The 19549-nt window shown below is 38.2% G+C and overlaps 1 pseudogene; it reads left to right on the top strand.

Moving 5' to 3' along the window:
- LOC120295693 overlaps window positions 1-19549 on the top strand; it is an 80716-nt pseudogene that overhangs the window by 34668 nt on the left and 26499 nt on the right.

The raw sequence follows: 19549 nt of genomic DNA, 5'->3' as shown, positions 1-19549 counted from the left end.
TGAGTTCGTGGCATTATCAGCAGTAATATAAGAAGATATTTGGCTTAAGAGATTATTGGATCATTTAGGTGTTATTAGAAGTGCTGCAGATTCATTGTTGGTTAACTATGATAGCCAAGCAGCAAAAGCGTACACAAAAGATCCAAAATATCATGGCAAAAACAAACATATAGATACCAAGTATAATTTTGTCAAAGATATGGTTGCACGAAATGATGCAAACTTACAGTACATATCTACGCATAAAATGGTAGCAGATCCTATGACAAAGCCAATACTTAGAGATATGTTTTGTGGCCATATGAAATCTCTAGGATTGCGTAGAGTCTGATATATTGGATTGTAATTTCCCTTAAGTGTTCACATTTGATGAATTTGTGTTTTTCATCATTAATGCCTATGAATCTTTGTTTGATCTTTATACATCTTAATGTTGAGTGCATTACTTTAAGTTGAGAAAGTATGTCGGACAGATATAAGATTAGCCCACTCACATGGGTAATCGCCTCTATTTACTGTGTGATAAATAGATATGAGACTATTTTTAAGCTTATTATCTAGGTGATAATTGAGAGCTCAAGCTTAAAATACGTATGTTGCCTTAATTGGTTGTTAAGATGAGGACATAATACTTACTATGTCCGAAAGTAAAATACCCCACATATTTTACTTTATCTGTCTATGATGCCGATGTGAGTTCGATGAATTTTATGAATGAGTAGATACGTGAACTCAAGTTAGACATTGGGTATGTCTGAACTATCATCTGTACGGTCTTGAAGGTATAGACATACGCTCCATGGGAAATGAGTTATTACCGTAATACGTATTTCATACTACGTATGCATGAGATGACCAATAAGAGTGGCAAAAGTTTGATCTCAACTTTTATGTCGTGTGAGACTCTTGAGGAAAAGAGTTCCTCAATTTTTAGTCTCCTCATGACTCTTACTTATTCTCAAAATTTCTATTTAGTGTTTGCTATCTTAGGATGTTGCCAATGGTCATGAGTTGATTTGATCTAATGGGACATTTCTAGAAAAGCAAGCTGAACTGAAATTGAGAGTTTGAAGGGAAGAGGAAGATCGAATTTGGAGAATCACATTCTAGTTTTGTATTCACTAGTTAACCAATTATGACCGTTTTTGGGATAAAAATAATTGTGAATACAATATATATAATATATATATCATTGTTTAAAAGAGATCAAGAGAGATATAAATGTGATCGATCGATCTAGGGTACTGCATACTAAATCTACTCAGAATGTGATGTCCATTATGAGCTGCTATATATTCCTAACAGATGTATGGCAACGAGCTCTCAAAGTATGCTGGTCGCACGGATTAATCACCGGTATGAATGTTCAAGAGAGGTAAAAGAGAATTCTATTCAGCCCACCATGTGCGAGTGGGAGATGATGGTTTTATTATTTATGGGCTTAAGGCTCGTCCGCCCATGTTGGGCCTAAAAGCCCAGCCCAAAATATTATGGCCCATGGATGAAGGGGTACGATTCTTTGTTTTTTGGAGGGACGTATATAAGGGAGGAGAGAGAATGAGATCGTACCTTTTGACATTATGTACGTTCCTTCCTCCCTCTCTCCCTCCAAAAAGAACAGTAAGCAAAAGAGGCTACGTAGTCTTCCCTTCAAGGCGAATTGGCATCATCGGATCGAACAGGCCCAATTTCTCTTCCTTAATCTTCAGCATTGATGTTTAATCTGTGACTAACAAGGTACGCTCGAATCCGTGGTGTGCTTTAGGATCGATGATACGTGATTTTCCTGGGCTTCGTCTTCTGCATTCGTTTTAGGGGTTCGATTTAGTGTCAAATCCGGTTTTTGGGATCTGTTAATCCCAACACATTGTATCTTCCCAACTAGCACTTCCTCCAATGACCATCGCTCCCTCTCAATGACGGCCTCTATCTATCCACTCAACAACCTCATCCTCTAGACTACATTCTCTAGGTGCACTCCCGTGACCTCTCTCTTCTCAAATTGCGCTCTTTGCCGGTAACCGATTTCCTTCGGCTCTCTACTTGCAATCGAGAAGCAATCCCTATGCCTTCTTGTTTCATCTTTTGTCCCAACTTGCTTTTGCTCTGCTCAAAGCCGTCCCTTGAGAAGCTCTAAATCTACGATCGCAAGTCCCTCTTTTCAGATTCAATTTTTTTTATCTGGTTTTTATGTTCACATCTTTGTTTCGGAGGAGAAAGTACTTAGAAGCTCATTGGTTCTTGCATAACCAAGAAGCGACCACTTTGCCCTCCATGCTTCGCTCGACTCAATGTCGTTCAAGCAATGCCATGAGCCTATTATAATTATGATTATAATTATGGTTAATGGATCAACGAAAGCCAATAAATTAAGATACGGTTTTTTTATTCATGTATCTTTTTTAGATTCATGAATTTCCTTAACTTTTATGTTCACGTATCTATTGAATTCATGAATTTCCTAGATTCATGTATCTTTTAGTTCATGTATTTATAGAGTTCACGAATCTCTTGAATTCACGTATCTCTGGATTCATGAATCTCTTGAATTCATGTATCTCTTGATTCATGAATTTCGTGGATACACGCGTCTATTTAATTCATGTATCTCTTTTGTACATGAACTAAAAATCTCTATAAATAGATGAGAGCATAGAGCTTCATTACGGTTTTTTGGTTTTGAGTTTTCCCTATTCGATTCCGAAAGAGCTTTGATATCCTTTTCTACTCTTCTGATTTTTCTAGGTGTGCTGATTTAATCGAACGGTTCAACTGAGTCCTGTTTTCATAGTGCTAATCCAAATAGGTTCGAGATGTTGTATCTTGGGAGGCATAGTTCGTGAATCTGCGGAGCACCTTTGGCAGGAACTAATCATCTTAAGGAGATTTGGATATCCGTACCTCACCTCCAATTTTATGTTATATCTTATTTTCTTCTTCTCCAAGAATTGTAAGTTTACATAAAAAGAAGAATATTATATAGCTGTTATCGTCTTCTCTACATTGATGTTCTGATTACAACAAACAATGTGCTTTCTCTGGATATAATTTCCAATAGAGCCTTTTTTTCCGAGCTGGTGCAGGATCAGAGAAATATTGAATGTTTCTATATATTTATCGTCGATTGCCTCTTCGGGCCCCGGACGGTCATCCGTTCATACAGTGAAAGTGGAGCACAATCTCTATTTCCTCCATTTTTGCTTTAGGACCGTGTATGTCATATTTACAGCACCTGAGACAGAAAATGCTTTATGCAGAAAATACTTTCTGAATTCCGCGGACTCGTTGCTTTAATTCGGCTTGAATTTTGTCGGTCGAAGAGCTCAAGCACAACCCACTAGCTGAGGTAATCATTATTAGAGGGGTGATGTTATGTCATAATATTTTCGGGAGCTTTCAGCTGTGCTACAAAGCTACTACTAACTTGCTTAGATATAATTGATGGGACTTTAAGGTTTTTGTTTTCTCCTTAGATATAATTGATGGGATTTAGATATAAGTTGCATTTTTTATGTTCATTTATTTTTCATGTTGCAATGGCAAATTGATGGGTAAGGATGGCAAGGACAATGTCGTTTTCTCCGTCCACTACAATGTGTGTAGGGGTAGTTCTTGCAGAAAATGCTTTTTGATTAGGTTACTCACAATCCTGTTTTGATTCATTCTTTTTCGTATAGTTGATTTCTTGCAAGTCCTTCCAATTGAAGATATCATATTAGCTTCGACATGTATTATGAACAGTACATGCAATTTTCTTGAGTTTGAGAGAATGTCTTGTAGATTATCATTACAATAATGAAACAGTACCCAAAAAGACAAAGGAGGGAACAAGTTTTCAATGATACAATTCCCAAAATTTAATGGTGTTGCCTAGAGTTAGGTCGGTTGGATGAAGAACTAGCAAAGTCCCTCTGCTAACATGGCCTTTTTAGTCTATAGAGTTGCATCAGTGCATGAAAGCGCCACGGTCTGGACTTTTGAGAGTTTTTCATAGCCGTGTTGGTTTGATGATGAGGGTGGCCTGTTACTTTTTATATAATAATTGTAAGGAGGTTCAATTTAGGGGCTCTTCTTGTCTTATTATGAAAAGGCTCACATGGCGCATCAATTTCTGTATCATCTTCAATAGGTGTTGGAACTTAAGGGCTTGTTTGGCAACGTGCCAAACAGTACCAGATTCTGATTTTTTGTTCCCAGAATCAGTTTGGGACGAGAATCACGTTTGGTAAAATTTTTGTTCCCGGGAACAATTTTGGACAAGATTTGAGAATAAAAAAAAAAAATTTTATTCTCCATCCGAGAATCAGAAAAAGAATCAAAACGGTGAAACCTCGCTCTTCCCTTTTGTCATCTCGGTTGCCATCCGCCACCGTCGCCACCGTCCGCCGCCGCCACCGCCGCCCGCCGCCACCGTCCACCGCCGATCGCCGGTCTGCGAGGTCACCGGAGGCTCGCCGGGCCGGGCGAGGTCTCGGTGAGCTTGCCGAAGGCAAGCCCGACCACCGGCGAGGCTGGGCGAGCCTCGCCGGCAGCTGGGTGAGGCTGGGCGAGCCTCGCCGGCAGCTGGGCGAGGCTCGGCCTCGCCAGATCGGCAAGGTCGAGCCTCGCCCAACCGCCGATGAAGCTCGCCGGCCACCGGCGAGGCTCGGCCGACGAAAGCCGACCTCACCGAGGGCCGGCGACGCTCCGATGAGCGTTGCGGCCCTCGTCGGCCGATGGCGGTCCGGGGACCGGACCGAGATGAAGAAGAAGAAGAATAGGAAAAATGGAAAAAAAAAGAAAAAAGAAAAGAAAAAAAGTAAAAAAAATTATTTAAAAATTAAAATAAATTAATTTGGAACATAATCAATTAACACGGTATCAAACGCAATTCTATTCCAAAATAAAAAAATTTGGACAGTTACCAAACGTGCTTTTTTACTTAGAATCAATTCTTGGGAACAGAATAAAAAATAATCACTTCTAGTCACAATCAGCTTTCGGGAATAGAATCGTTACCAAATGCGCCCTAAATGATTCAGTCACGTGACATTTGCAATTCCATTCTCTAGAGGTTGAGTTTTTAGTTTAGTGAATTTAGTCCCTAATTCTTCAAAACTTGAGGTTTCAATTCTCTTTTGTTTTTGTCCGAAGTTAATTTGGTGATTGTCTTATGCTCCAGTCATAAACCTTGATTGCAGCTCAAATTCAACGCGAAGAAGGATCGGGAATTTAAAATCATTTTTTTCTTGAACCTATTGAACCATTTGAATTACAATTAGAAGAATTATATAGGGACTAGAATTTGGAGATGTCTATATGCAATGTTCGATTACAAATTTTGAGTTCAATTTTGATTTGTGGATGTTTACTAAACCGAAATGAGAAAACTTATGCCTTTCTTTTTCTAGTGGTAGATTTATTTCGTGGTATGTCAAGTGACAACAATCATTAAGACTAAATAAATGACATTGGTTCTTAGCTTGCGGGATTGGGGTTCTTTGAGGAGGTTGAAAGCTTGGTGTCTATTTAAGAATGAACATTCAGATGGCTGAATCAGGAGGTATGGACACTTGGAGTGCCAAAACTTGGCACGAAGGGACACTTAAGTACCAAAATTTTGAAAAGTAACACTTAAGAGCCAAAATCAGAGCAAAACGGATTACTTAAGTACCAATTCGGATAACAAGATAATACATAATACATACTAAGATGGATAAGAAGATACATGTAATTACTTACAGTGAATAAGTGATATAAGGTATGAACCCAAGTTTTTTGGCAAGTATCAATGTATCATCTTACCTTATCACATGAGAAAGCTAATTTTTCAAGATTTGAACCTTTCTTCGGTTGTCTGTTAGATTAACAAATTGTTTATCTAAAACCTGAACATTTCTTTGATCTCTCTGACAGGAAATTGCTTTTCCAGGACCTCAACCTTTATTCAGTCGCCTATTAGAGCAACAAATTATTTGTCTAGAACTTGAACCTTTTTTCAATAGCTTTGAGGGGGGATTACTTTTTTAGGACCCAAACCTTTCTTCCGTTGTCTATTGGAGTAATAAGTTGTTTGTCTTCCTTCGAGCTACAAAAGCATATTGCATTAGTAAAGAGGGACTCTGAGCTACGAAAGCACATGTGGTAGATGAATGGGGACTCAAGGCCACGGAAGCACGTCATGTTGATATAGGAGAACTTCGGGCTACAGAAGCACACCGAGCCAATAAAGACGGGGACACCAAGCTATGGAAGCACACTAGATTGATGTAGGAGGACTCTGGGCTACGGAAGCACACCGAGTCAATGAAGATGGAGACATTGGGCTACAGAAGCATACCAAGTTGATGAAGGGGGACACCATCCTACAGAAGCACACTTGGTCGATGAAGGGGGACTCTAGGTTACGAAAGCATGTCGTGACAATGAAGGGGGACACCAAGCTAGGGAAGCACGTTGAGTTAATGAAGAGAAACGCGGTGTATGATAGCATGCCGGATCGATGTAGGGGGACACCGGGTTGCGAAAGCATACCGAGTCAATAAGAGGGACTTTGGTTTAAACAAACACGCTAGGTCGATGTAAGGGGACTTCGAACTACCTAAGCACGCTGGGCAATAAAAGGGGACTCTTTTAGGCTAGGAAAGCACGCTGGATCGATGCAAGGGAACACTAGGTTACAGAAGCATGCCAAGCCGATGAACGAAGACTAGTCATCTATTCAACAAACAACTTTTCTTGAGTGTACCATAAGGCAAATAAAACTTCATAAATACCTAAATGACCATAAGACTCAAAAGGGTATGATTACCTAGGTAACCACAAGTACAAAAAGCAGTGAAATATTTGGACAGTCACAAGTATTTAATGATACAATATGGAGACAACTGGAGCAGGTGGAATGTCATGGTGATAAGAGAGCATACCTGGGTAATTGTAGGCATACAAAGCAATCAAATACTTGGAAAGCTACAAGTATTCAAAAATGCAATTTAGGGACAACTCGAGTAGGCCGAATGTCATGGTGATAAGAGAGCATTTCTAGGTAGTCGCAGGCATACAAAGTAGCGGAATACCTAGACATTTGGACAATGGCAGATACTCAAAGATAATAGAATACTTAGACAATTACTATTATCCATATCTTGAGGACAACTCGAACAGGTCAAATGTCAATAAGAGAGAATACCTGATGATATCTCTAATTTCTAAAAGTATGTCTTATGTTAAACATGTAATATGCACACATAATTGTACGTGTTATAAATTCAGGAGTTCAAATAGGGTTCATGCATGACAATCTTGTCAGTTTTGCATCACCAAAGTTCCACTAAGGAAAATTTAGAAGGACAATCTTCATTTAGAATGTGGACATCTTAAACATGCCAAATGAGGGGCTTTCAGTCTAAAAGGGTTTTCCACTTACTCTCATTGAAAATGTTATTTTATCCCAACCATTAATGCAAAGTTTACAAGAAGCACACATTTTCACTATCATCATGTCAGGAATGGCTCGAGTATTCTCATAGCTGTACAACTTTACTAATATAAGAGGCCTTTGTCAGAATCGTGATATAGGTTTAGTCAACGACGTATCAAAGGGGACCATCAAGGTTAAGGCTTATGAAAGAAATGCAGCACGATCATCTCTAGATTTACAAGTCAAGAACCCTACAAAAAGATATATAAATAATATTACTCGTATTTTTTCGAGTGATACTTATAAACATATGAAGCCATACGTTAATTGAAATGCCATAATTTGAAAAGACTTTTATGAAGGGACGTAATATATGCTCAGCTCATGAGTTGAGAAATGAAGGCTTTCAAAATTGTGTAAAAAGACAAGAGTTGTTGATTATCTTTACATTGTCACCGGTCTTTCTTCTCACTGCCAGAGATTATCGTCGTGTGGCTAGTAACTTTGCTTGAGCGTCATTTTTTGCTTGAGGGCATTGGCCTTACTTTTCTTAGGCGAACTACTTTTTCATACCCCTAATTATTACATTTATGGACATTGGCCTTACTTTTACTAGACATTACTTTTTCATGCCCCTAGTTTTTCATTTTTATTGTTTAAGGATTGGCCTAGGCAAGTTCAAACAAAACACTACTATTAGACTCTTGAGGTCTTCATCTTCAGTCAACACTCTGGATCATGCTACTTGAATGGTAGTGACTCCTATTTTACCTCAATGTAAGAGTGAAAATACAGATTCAATTGGGGTACAACGGATACAAGTGCGTAGGGTAGAGAAAGAATCGCTTTTTAATTATTCTATGGCACTTAAATTATTGTGGGTGTTCATATGGAATGAATACATCCAAAGATTGATACAAGTGTGAATAAGAAAATTTATATCCCTTTTCTCACCTTATGATGCCGCCTCGCCTCCGATTTGCCCCAATGTGGGGTGGTTCTTAAAAGGGGTAAGATGAAAGAAATTCCACAAGTGTTGAGGCTCAAAGGGAGTAAGCAATGGATAACTTGTAGTATTTAGGATAGAGAAATGAAATGCCCCTCATTACTTTAGTTATCGTACCATTCACGAATGAACCATTTACCATGCAGACATTGGACTTTCTAGCTTCTCCAATAAGTGTGTAAATAGAGGACTGTGTATAGGATATAGCTTGCCTTTCATTATCCCGATGCACCTCATTTGGCATGCTTGATCATTCCACATTATTCATTCAATATATATTTTGATAATCCTAATGAAATCAGTGACTTAGATAGACAAAATCATCATGCATAATTTATTTTGAAAATGCATGAAACACTTTTAGCATATGGGAGTTTGTAATCTAAACACAAACACTTTATCATTCTTAAGAAACTTTATAAACAATATTAGAGGTATTTATTTAACAAACTTGTATCTACTACGTTAAATTTTGAACACTAAATGAGTTATTTGCAAATATATGTCCATGGATTGTCCCTATCTAAAGAGGAAAGGACACATGAATGATCAGTCAGGGTTGGAAATATGATCATTGATTTGATGGACACATATGCTTTTACCTCTGCACAAGAGAAAATAAATTACTAAGTAGGGCCAAAAAGCAAATGCGAGTTGAGGCTTGCAAGCTTCTTGGATATGCTTTGGGATATTTGAGACGCCATTTTGCTTGGGAGAGTTGATCAAAGTTTGACATGACTCTTCTTGATTTGTCATCCATACCATTAGTAGTGAGGTGATCCTACAATGGATAGGAGGGAATACATTATTATATGAATTTTCATGAGTTGAATAACTGGGAGTAATACAACATTACCCTCTGTTGGTCAATTCAATAGGGCCATAATCCTAAACCTTGAAAAGGGTATGAAGTTCTACGCTTTTGATCTCATTAGGTCAAGCACTTTCCCATTTTTGTAAAAGCTAGAGACATTAAAAAAAAAAAATAGTAGGTTTTTTTTTCATATGGCAACCTAGTTGCCACTTCCAAGGATTGAACACTAGTCATTCTTGAACCACTTCATCCTCGATACCACTAGGCTGAGACTTTAGTAGTGTCCATAGAGCGCTTTGCTTTTCATTTATCCAATAGGCTCTAGGACGATATGTCTTTTCAAATCAAGTTAGGTGAATTTGATATGAGTTACTCCCATACGCTTGTTTGGTCAATATTGATATGTTCAAATTAACACATTGAATTTGTTCCTTGAATCTCGATACTTCCTATTAATAGGAAAACTATGTCAAAAGCAAATTTAGAGGGGGGATATCGAAAACAATACAAAATTACCCTTTTTTCAGAGTTTGTATTCAATGACTTTTCAAAATGTCTCAAATGTTGGTGGCAACTATTTTGTCTTGTCACAATTTAGCATCCCTTTTGATTGGTCCTTTCCATTTGTGGCCATGTATGAGCGACCGATAGTTGTTGATCCATCTTCAAGACCTTCGATTTGTGGAATTTTTTCCTACCTTTAATCATATGAACATTAACAGCATTGGGCAAAATCATGTACCTTAAGTTTCCATGGAATCTAACATGGACAGTCAAAACCTTTAGGTTTCTAATGGCAATCACTTCTTGATAGAGTATGCGTTTGGAACAAGAAGGGGGGTTTCTAGACTCTAAAGTCATTATCTAAAATGGGAGGCTAGAGATTACCTCGATTGTCTGAATTTTCTCCCCATTAACAGTAGCCAATTCAAAGGAGTATGTACACTCTCAGTGCCAAAAATTGTATACGGTGCTCACTTTGGTGCCAAAAGTTTCCATCATATCACTTAAGTGTCAAATCAAAGAAAAAACGATCACTTTGGTGCCACCAACAAGATATTCCGGCCAAAATAATTACATGACTTTTATATTTAAAAAAAAAATCCATATGGCTTTTAAACGACGTCATTTTCTATCCTCCTTAAGAAAACGACGTTGTTTTGCCGTCATATGTGGATGGCCCCACAAAAACAACGCCACACAGCTCATATGGGGATTGAAATTAGGGTTTTTTTGCCCGATCCTCGCCTAACACCGACTTAGCTCGCTCAGCCACAGTCGCTCAGCCTCCATCATAGTTGCTCGACTAGGTAAGCGAGGAGAGGCTGAGGTTATTTCTTGAGTAAGAAGTGACAAGAAGAATAGGAGGTAAGGGAGGACGAGGAGGAAGAAGGGGGGTCGAAGGTAGAGAGAGCAAAGACGAGGAGGGCGAGGGAAACAAGGAGGGTGCGGATGGAGATGGTGGATTGGGCTCTTCTTAGGGAGCGACTAAAGTGGGTCCTTCAAGGGGCAAGGAGGAGGAGGAGGAGAAGAGGAGGAGATTAAGAGCTTGGGCTTGTCGATAATGTTGGACAAACCGAAGGCGGAGTTGTGCTAGTGTTGGTGTCGGTGACGCTATTGGTGTTGTTGCTAGTGCTAGTGTCGGTGTTGTTCTTCGGGGGAAGAAGACAACGGGAAGCCCATGCCATGCCCCTCTCTCTCTCTCTCTCTCTCTCTCTCTCTCTCTCTCTCTCTCTCTCGTTTGGGGATTTAGGGTTCTGACTTGGGGGAAAGATGCCAAACGGCGTTATTTTGTTGTTTAGATGTTGACTGTACTATCGGCGAGCCACATCAACTTAAAAATTAATTAAAAAGTGCCACATCGGATTTTCGATCAATCATATCAGTATTGGCACTAAAATGATCGTTTATCAAACTTTTTGGCACTTAAGTGATCAAAAATAAACTATTGGCATAAAAGTAAGCACCGTACACAACTTTTGACACTGATAGTGTACTTACCCCCAATTCAAAGGAAGAAGAGGATTCCTTCTCTATGCTTCTTGGCTTGCTGAAACTAAACATCCTATTAATGAAACTGCAATTTCTTGTCTCTCGGGATATGTTGTGCAAAGTAAACACCGCTCAAACTTGAGGCAAAGTCATGCAAGTGTGAGGTGGAGCGTACAAAGCTCCAAGGATGACTCGTAAAATGGGGGAGGCCAAGAGCAACATGGAGGAGGATTCCCAATTTAACCTATCCTAAGCTACCATGATATGCATGCTTCGAGTTCAACCGTGTGCCGGTGCCTATTATGTCCTATCTTTCATCCCTTGTAAGTGGAAAAGAGAGAGAGCATCATTCTTAAAATTATGGTCAAGGAACGAGACGTATCTTTTGTTTTTTATTTTCCCTAATTGGGGCAATTTTTTTGTTTGTCCTTGCTTTCTTGAAAGAGTGCTCTTGAATCCAATGAGTTCACGTAATATGTAAGTTTCAAATATCCCCTATCACACTAAATCAAGGGAATGATATTGTAAGACATGAAGTAAGTAAATTAAAAAAAAAACAATTAGGCTTAAATCTAACATCTACTTTAAAAAAGTTTTTGGTAATGAAATGTTATATATATGTGGAACATAAGGAAGTCCAGCCCTCAGAATTCTCATTTGATGATATTTTCTTATTATGGTCGGATAGTATCGCTGGCCGAATTGAAATACCGCCTCATGCTTTCGAAACGAAATATTGGAATTGTACATGCACTGAGTCAAAACAAATTACATTATTGGAATAGATAGTGCAACCGGAACATAAATTACATTACTCGAATAGATAGTGCAACCGGAACATACTAGATATGATAAAAAAACAAGAGGTTATAAAAGCAACCAAAACCCATGAAAACTCCTATAAAATGGAGCATTTTGATAATTGACAGTGTTGACCTCGGAATCAAACACCTTTGAGTTCTTCACCCCTAGTAGAGTCGAAGTATTCGCATGAGAGGATCATTTCATTGAAATTACAGAAGTGCAATCCATGCAACCAAGAGTGATGCTTGTAGAGTAAGTTTTTTATGAATAGCTTCATTATTTGTTCCTCAGCTAGTTGAGGGTTAGCTTACACCATGAAAGCCACCCACCTTTCTACATATGCTTGGAAATCCTCCATTACTCTTCTTCTAATGCGAACCACATCCTCGTCAAACAATATAATTCCTATCTTGGTTTGGTATTGATGCAACGAAAGATCACCCATTGCAATCTCTCATGAGGTAGATCCTTGCCATGAAGAACCATTGTAATGCAGGCTCATAAGACTATTGGAAGGTTTGAGTTATGAATAGTGCTTAGTTGTAGTATTGAATCATTTCGGCCTAGAAACATTACAAGTGGATCATGGGGCAAGTCGTACTGTTATATTTACGAAGATTAGGTACTCTCATTTCTCCAGAAATCATAATCCTGTGGAGGCAAGATGGGCCCATTATGTCTTGGGTAGGCAACTGATCCTCCCATTGCATCGACATTTCATTAATTGCAATGATGAATTCTATTACTTCAAGGAAGCTAAATTCTTCTGATCTCATTTCATTATTTTCTTCTTGATCAAAATTTCCAATTGAGGAGGAGACGTTTATGTCATCCTCATGGTCAGATGACAAATTTAGCAGCCCATTGGGAGATGAGCCTTGAAGAGAAAACATTCCCCTTTTTAACAAGCTTTGGACCCTATGCATGGATGGGAGGCAGTTGTTCGATGAATGGCTGACATCATTTGTATAACACTAGTGACTCTCGAGACTATATCAAGGGCGATTTTCAAAACTTTGGCATGGTAGTTCATTTGCTGTCACACTTTGCCTACGTTAAGTGGCAAGTGTTGGCTCGGATTGCTTAGGCTTTCTTTTCTTGACACATGGTCCTAACCTTTTGGCTAAAGCCCTTCATTTTGCCAACTTGAGCTTGTCAAGGGGATTAGGAGATTGTGGAGTTTCACTCCCGGTTAGCACCCTTTGGACCCTACCTTTTACAATAAGTCTAGGAAGCTATGCTATTATGCTCCGGTTTTGAATATGCTTTATAGTGTTGATCTCGTCTGTGGGCTCCTTACTAAGCTTCTTAATAATGGGATACCTCTTGGTGGTCCCTTCATCATGCAATGCTGCATTGATATTTTCTCTTATCGATTTGTCTTCTGTTGGCTACGGGTCAAACTTGATGGTTGAGCTCCTCCTTGATGTAGCTTGTGTCCTTGAGAACTCATTATCTTTCGTCTCCACACTAATCGGCTCTTCGTAAGGGAGGTTGATGCCGATGTCGATGTCAACATTATAATCTTGACGAAAAGCATCCATTAGTTTCTCCCAAGTCTTAAGAAAATTAATCTTCCTTACAATGTATCACCACAAGGCGAAGCTAGTTAGATTCGACTGGTATGATCGAATCATCCTTTGAACCATGTAGGCCTATAAATAGACCTATGGTGAGGCATTAGTGTACATCTTGCATTCAAGCACTTTGAGCTCTTTTGAAATTTTAACAGCAGCATAACTAGATGAATCAATGGGATCTTGATCCTGCAACTGGCTCAGCTTCTTCATGATCCCCACAAAGTGTTCGTCTTGTTAGTCATCCTTTGGCAAGTTTGCAAGTGTCATGAGTGTGTTTTCTTGTGATAGGGTGACCACAAGGTTGGATTTGGTCTGAGTAGACTCTATTCGCCTTGAGAGTTGTCAAAGGACAATGGACATTTGTCCCACAACATCTTTAATATTAGCAAGACAATTTTGTACATCATTCTGATTGGCCATTATTATTTGAGGCCATGCGTAAGCAATTGGTGATGGGCGATTCATAATCACCTAGTACCACAAAAAGATAAATGAGCACAAGAGTAAATAAAGATTGACCCATGGTAACGATCCAGCTGATTTTATTATCAAAAGAGGATTTCATAGACAGGGCATTTCTAACATCTAAACTTGGAATTGAAATGACAGAATGAAATACTAGACATCAAATGAAAGTCCCTAAACAATGAGACTGAGAACAAGATAAACTTTCTAAACATTGACAATGAGGGCAAGTGACCGCTATTTATCCCCAAATCCCTTTACATATGCTCATTTTGCTCTTGTTGACTGATTTTGCTAGCTAGGTCGGGGATCAACGATTATAGTCTTGCCGGGATATAGTGATTGTGGATATAGGATTTAGATATGTGATGGGCATTTTCCTACCCCTCGAGCCCTTTAGGCATCATGATCTTTTGTGATGGCATTTGCCCCACGTATCCTCGATAATATGAATCTCGATTGCATAATCACGGCTTTTATAGGTGAAAAGGATTGGACGGATCTTTGTCTTAAGAGGAGGTAGGATTTCTTGAAGAGCTCCATACTGACATGCCACCCTATTTGGGTAATAAGGAGTAGCACCGGTGAGGCCAAGCAATGGGATCAGATTGCAATGTTTGTAGGCAAAGTGGGCTCTCTTTTCATGGAACCAACTAGCACACCACATGAATTTCTTAAGAGCAGGGTCCCTTAAGGAATATATCCAATTAAAAGAACCTTAGTTGGGGATATGTGGTCTTAGAACACAAATTTCTATCATGGGTTTTTGAAATTATCTCTTTCAGACAATTGCATGTGGCATGCAAATTCACTTAAGTGAAAAAAGAACCAGACTTGCAAAATTTCTGAGGAAACCTGCATGACTTTTTTCATGTTTTCTTTAAAATGATTAAGGGACGGAAATGTTTCAACTAAAATTGACATAATTTTGTCCCCTCAAGACTTGATCAACCACCTATGCCATCAAGAGACTTATGGCATCTTTTTTATGGGAAAAACAATGAACCCACAAAAAGTTAGGAGGAAAATGTCACTTTTTTGGATCATTGGTTAATTTTCAAAACAGTCACAAAAAGGGTAGTGGGAAGGTATTATAGTTGGCTTCAAGAACTTTCCTTACAACATGAATTTTAGTTCTTAAAAGTCATGCTAACCCACGTAGTAGGTTAATGCATGTTAGTGGCCTGACAAGCTTACTCTCGAGGGGCATTCCAATTAGGGGTGAGTATGGTCCAGGTTGGGCTGGTCCAGCTTCTAACCCTAGGATTAACCCCCACAATGTTGGTCCTCAATTTTTGGAACAAAGGACCAACTCTATTGAGATTAGGACCGAGGACTGGACCGACCCAATGGATTCGATCCAGTTCCAAGGTCAACCCGAGACTAATTGATAATCTTTTATTTCATTTTTTATACTCCTTAAAAAAAAACGATTGAGAATCGGACTGACCTAATGGGTTCGGTCGGTTTCAAGGTCAACCCAAGATTAGCCAATAATTTTATATTTCATTTTTTTTACTCCTTGAAAGGGCAATAGAGGATCATTCGATAATAAGCAAGGTCAACTAAGAAAGGCAAGTGGTGAGGGTTAAGTGGGATGAGCGTTGAACAGAATGAGCATTGAATGTCAAGCGGGAAACAACAAGCCGAGCGAGCATCGAGCAACGAGTGGCACAAGTGACCGAAAACGAGCGAGGTGAGAGTCGAGTGGTGATCGGAGAAGTTGTTTTTATTTTTATTTTAGCAAATTGAAAACTAAGAGGACAAATAAGATAGAAGAGAAGGAATACTAGAGGAGAATGCCATAAGGTGCAATTTTGGATGCCGTGAGGACTCCTCACAAAAACATTTTCCTCCTTCGGAAATTATGACTATTAATGCCGTAAAAGACATTAAAAACTTAAGTTATTAAAGAATAATATAAAATTACTTGAATTTCTCACTAGAGAGCTATTTAATATTGTTGACATCGTTTAGTTTAATGTTTTCTCTATATAAAAAAATTATAAATAATATATTATATATATAGTCAGGGTTGGTCCGGGTTGAACCAACCCAAAACTCTCAGGACCAAGGACTGACCCAATCTCCCTAGGAATTGGACCAGGACCAGCAGGGTTGGGTCGGTCCAAGGTTGGACTAGGGTCAACCCTAGACTGACCTTGGACCAATGCTCACCCTTAATTCCAACAATGGTGTTGTATTCTTTTAGAGTTAAGGTTAGCTCGAACCTACTAAACATAAAAGTAAATATCTTAGGGTACCAAAAGTGAGCTATTGACTATAGGACTTCATGACAAACACATATTTGGAATAACTACAGGAGATCACCGATTTTGTCCTTCATGCGCTTTTGGGCAAGTTGGTCCAACTAATCCCACCATCTAAAGAGCACTGCTTTGGGAGTGCGAATGAACTAGATATCGCCTTTTCCCATCACATATAAATTGAGATCCGAAAGACTGACCTAAATTGCCATAGGCCAATTCAGTAAGTAGACTGAGCAAAAGAAAGATGAATAAATCACTTCACTTTTAAAGAAAATGATAAGCACATAGATATATGCATGATACTTGTGGCTCGATGTCTACTAAAAAGGCTCGGTAAAGTTAAGAGGTGATCTGACAATTGCAATCTCATGTTGGTGTCAGATCCTCATAACTTTGGCTCTATCTAAAGAATTTCGGGGAAAATAAAGGCAACCTCTACATCGTAGTCTTGCATTCATAGTGGTATCTTTCTTAACACTATCCTAAAATATCTTATGGAGGCTTAGGTCTTACAACCGAGTTATGTAGTGGTAAAACATTTAAGCATGCACAAAAATTTATAATCACAAAACATTTTATTTAATGAAATTAAAAGTGATCCTTAAACTACTAGCATGCACAAAAAATGCTCAAGTTAGCGAAATATTTAAACAAGACAAAAATGCTTAAGTTCACAAAAAATTTCTTAAACGGGGCACTAAGTTGTTGCGACCACCCTTTTGGGCACCCTTTTGTGCACGGGCACATGCGAAGGCTAATGGCTCGCTAAGTGTTAGCAAGCTTAGCTCAAGCTCTCCCAAGCCCTTATCGCTGCCTCCCCACTGTTGCCAAGAAGGGCCGGCAACGATGAGGAGGCAGTGACAAGGACCTCACCTTCTGTAATCTTCATCTCCTCCCTATTCTAAATAATAATAATATAATTTAATTAACATTTATATTAAAATTAAAAAAGACAGAACATCATTGTTTTGGTTCTTTATTGCACTTAAACTCTCTGGCATGCCATGTAGATGAATTATATTATTAAAAAATTGTCACATAGGATTTTCGTCCACCTTCGTCAAACTTGGCATTCAAGTGTCCCAATTTTTTTTTTTTTAAATGGCACTTAATCGCACCTTTCGGAATTTTAGCATTTAAGTTTTCTTTATGTCAAGTTTTGGCACTTGCACTACTCTTTTATCCTCGGTAATCTATTTGACATGTAAAGTGCGAGTGATCGAATCTACTCTAAATTTGATATTTAAGAACAATTTCAGTTTTTGTACACAACAATAGTGATAATACTAAATGACTTCATATAAATTAACCCTTTAATATATAAGACTAGTAATCAATTTTTGTCATGTTAAGTTTTTATTATTGAGACGTTTTCCTTCTTCATTTAACTTGTCTATTCTTTTTACTCAAATACCTCATTGAATTTATTAAAGTGGCTATATTTATCAAATTTTAGCAAATTATAGTTTAAAATTATTAGCACTGTATATTTTTTATTATCAATAATTTAGTTAATTTAGTTTTATGTCATTTTCTATAAATTTTCATGTTCCACAATAAGTAGGGGAAAAAGAGATTTCCTTTCAAACACGATATTATATTGTTGACACGTGAATTTTGTCAACTTTTTAGGTTTCTATTTTATTTTTCAAAATACATTAAAAAAAGGAAGCATAAGAGAGAGAGAGAGAGAGAGAGAGAGAGAGAGAGAGAGAGATAGTAAATTTTAATAAAAAATAAATTAAATAAATTTAAAAAAAAAATTTAAAAAAAAAGTAAAAGTAAAAGAGGAATATAGAAATAAAATCAAATGGGCTGGTTTCGGCCAGCCCACTTTGGCATTTTCCGCTTTCTAAGCCCCATCAGCCCCCACCTAGTCTGGTTTTTTCTTTTTGGGGCCATATTTTGTTTTTCTCTTTAGCCCATATTTGTCTTTCTCTTAAGCCCACCTCTTCCATTGTTGTCGAAGCCCACATCAAAATTAAAAAGGAAAAAGAGCCCAGCCCAGCCTCCTTCTAACCTTTTTTTCTTTTTTTTGGGTCGGTTCCTCCTTCTAACCTTGCTTCGAAGGAAAATAACAGGGCGTGAGGTAAGCAAAACCCTAGGTGTTCTAGAAGGTGAGCTGGCGCATGAGAGAGAAAGAATAACAGGCAAGATTCGCGCGAGCGACGTTGGCTCGCAGGAGGAGGAGAGGATGGCGTCAGCCATGGAACACAGAAAAGGAGCTTGGACTGAAGTAAAAACCAGAAAGATTCTCAGGGTTGGAGGAGGGGCTGAAGAAAACCGAGAAATTTTCCATCGATAGTTGTGGTCGCTGGAGTAAGCGGCCAGAGTTGGTGACCGTTAATCGGAGTAGGTGACGATGGTGTTGTGTATTGCCGGCAATGACGTGTATAGAGGTTGATTCGTCGCTAATAATTCAAGCTTGGTTAAGTTGCAGAATGTGAATTGATTCGGGGATGGAAGAAGGTGCAAAGTTGAAAAAGAAAAAGGACCAAATAGACAAAAAGGGAGAGAATATAAGAAAATAAGGAAATTATTATAAATAAAAAATTGAAAATTTTCGTTTTTTTAATCCTACTAGATCCGATTTGGGTATACGGGTCAGGCCAACAGATCGGACAGGTAAACCAGTCCAAACCCGTTCCCAAATATAATAATAATAATAATAATAATAAATTTGAAAAATTCGATATTTAAAAAAAAAAAAAGCAATGTACGTTTTATGAGGCAAACACGTAAAATATCATTGACCACCATCGATTATGTGCTAATGAAATGATGTTTATCAAAGCTATTTATTATCCTTATGTCAACAAGAGCAATATTTAACAAATTTTCATGTCTTATTCAAAAATTAAGCCCTTGCTATAATCTCATTTTCATTCAACTTAGTTTTCCTCAATAATGTTCTAATCACCTTCTTATCTTCTATGTGATCATCATTATTTCCTGTTCGCTTCACGGATGCCAAGCAAATAAAACTACATTACATAGGATTATAGAGTTACGGAGAAGAGTTATGATTCTCAATTTCTTATATGTACTCATTTTATGTAGACGCCTTATGCCACAAATATAATATTTCGTTATGTCATTGATGGTTTTCTTTCCATTTGCCTTATAGGGGAAAGCAACAAAATCAGCTCAATTCTTGTACTCCGGTCTCCTTCAACTTCTATTTGATAGCAAACTCTTGGATTTTGAGAACTTGACTAT

Source organism: Eucalyptus grandis, chromosome 7 (genome assembly GCF_016545825.1).
Source record: "Eucalyptus grandis isolate ANBG69807.140 chromosome 7, ASM1654582v1, whole genome shotgun sequence".
Taxonomy (NCBI): domain Eukaryota; kingdom Viridiplantae; phylum Streptophyta; class Magnoliopsida; order Myrtales; family Myrtaceae; genus Eucalyptus; species Eucalyptus grandis.
Note: the sequence above shows the minus strand (reverse complement) of the source record. Positions and strands in the feature narration are given on the sequence as shown.